A 2,611-nucleotide genomic window follows, 5' to 3' on the forward strand; every position below is an offset into this window, starting at 1 on the left:
GCAAAATTCTGTCATCATAGGATAAGTTTAAATACCATTACTTCATTTATCTATCAATGAAGTCTTTTCTATAACTGTATCATAATATCGGAATCCAGTAAGTCTCATATGCTGAAGACCTATTGTACAAACTGTTTTTTAAGTGGAGATGCTAGCATTACTCACATACTTTCTCTTGACATTCACCTTCAACAGAACATCAACAATCCAATATTTAACCCTAGAGTAGTTAGTTATAATCTAAAAACTTTTCCAGTAAACTGAGACATATGAATTAATACACACAATGCATCTGAACAAGCATTTAAATTCATAGTAAGGGAGGTCAATAAATCCTGGGATAATGATTGTTATGCAGGCATTTTAAACAGTCCATCCTTATTTGCTACGCTTTTATTGTTCATTAGCTTTTTCTATTATGTTGATCTTTTGTACTGAAACATGACAATCAAACAGTCTTCTAGCACTAGCTAGAAGGAGGAGGAGGTTGGTTGAGGCCTCTCTTTTTCCCCAAGCCTTTGGTATGTTGAGCTATAGATTAGCAAATTTGGGGAAGTGGGTTTTATCTGACAGAAACGCAAAATATATTTTCTTTAGCACAAATCACAAATCCAGAAGAGAAAAATGTGTACTATTTCTTTAAAATCTTTTCAGCCTTATTTATGTCTAACAGAAGCTTTTTTTCTGCTCCATCCTGAAGCATTTCCTTATAAACTGAATTATTTCACAGTTCTGTAGCTTATTTATAGGCAGGCTAAATTGAAAACTGATGCTGTATTTCAAACTTAGTAAGACAAGGGCATTTGTGTTCCGTGAGGATATGTTGCTTCCTCAAGGTATACAATTTAAAATTTGAATTTTATCAGGAAGAGAAGAAAGCAAATTGCTAGTAAGGAGAACACTGCTGCGAGACCCTCTCTTTATCTATACTATTAACTTTTTGTGCTTTATTTATTCCAACATGGAATATAACTTGAAATACATGCCCTTTGGTAGCCTCTGATTTTTCCATCTCTACACAATCTTGAATATAATCATGCAGGAAGAAACTTGAAAAATTCTGTTCTACGTCTCAAAAAAGTATCCAGATTGTAAGAGAAATAAGTCTCTCGGGTATCTTTTTGTGTTAACTAAGCCTGTGCAGAACGTGTAATTTCTTGTCAAGCTGGCAGGTATGAACAACTAAATTAGGAAGGAGCAAGGAAAAAAGATTATAACAGGTGTGTGGGAAACCATGCAGCGTATTAGTGAATCAATCCACCTTGTAAACTACAGAATAACAGGGGCAGACTTATTTCAGAGTGAAAGAGAAGTTACAGAAACTGTAGTCTTCCATTTTCTTGAGCTTGGTACATGCTGCTTCTCATATTTTGGGAAAGTGGTCACAGCTGTACACATTTTCACTTTCAAATCATAGCTGCGGCCAAGTGTCCATAATCACGGCCAGAACCTCAGTGACCTCTGCTGTATTTTGTTCATAAATTACCTCTCAAGAGGCTCAAAAGTACAAAAATTATAAGTATCAATTATTACTTTCATAATTTACTCAGACTTTCATACAGCCATGCTTTGCCGCGTCTGATTTTTCATCAATTTTTTTTTTCTATTTTTTTCCATTCTGTTTCTTGGTTAGGTATCTGAAAACATAGATGATGTAGTTAACTAATGTGAAATCTGTTTTCCCTTATCTAAGACAAACTTTGCCACTAACCCTTGTATCAATAAAATTCTATCCCATCACCTTACAGAAAACCACAGTAATATTCTATATGAGATACTAACAATGGCTTATTGTTTCAGTACTGGGTGGCAAGTAGGAATGAAAAAACTTGCTGTTCTGTTAATTCCACATCGTGTATTAATATTTTTCAGGAAACACAAGTCCTTTATATTTTTCATGTCTGCACAGTTTTGCTAATTAAAAATGTGCAGTAAGCAAACACTTTTTAAATAAGAACAAAGTGTTCTTCAGCTTTTAAAATTAAAGTATACACAAAATCACAGAATCCCAGGTTGGAAGGGACCTCAGGGATCATCTAGTCCAACCTTTCTGGGAAGAACACAGTCTAGACAAGATGAGCCAGCACCCTGTCCGGGTAACTCTTGAAGGTGTCCAACATGGCCGAGTCAACCACTTCCCTGGGGAGATTATTCCAATGGGTGACTGTCCTCACTGTGAAAAATTTTCCTCTCGTGTCCAATTGGAATCTCCCCAAGAGCAATTTGTGTCCATTCCCCCAGGTCCTCTCCATGTGACTCTGTGTAATAAGGGAGTCTCCATCATCTTTGTAGCTACCCCTTAAGTACTGGTACATGGTGATGAGATCCCCTCTAAGCCTCCTTTTCTCAAGGCTAAACAAACCTAGCTCTCCCAGCCTATCCTCGTATGGCAGCTTCCCAGTCCTCTGATCATCTTGGTGGCCCTTCTCTGGACCCCTTCCAGCCTGTCCACATCCTTTTTGTATAGCGGGGACCAGAACTGGACACAGTACTCCAGGCGTGGCCTGACAAGCGCTGAGTAGAGTGGGATAATGACTTATTTCTCTCTGCTGGCGATGCCCTTTTTGATGCAACCCAGCATCCTGTTGGCCTTCTTGGCCGCAGCATCCCA

This window comes from Phalacrocorax aristotelis, chromosome 1 (genome assembly GCF_949628215.1).
Source record: "Phalacrocorax aristotelis chromosome 1, bGulAri2.1, whole genome shotgun sequence".
Classification (NCBI taxonomy): Eukaryota; Metazoa; Chordata; class Aves; order Suliformes; family Phalacrocoracidae; genus Phalacrocorax; species Phalacrocorax aristotelis.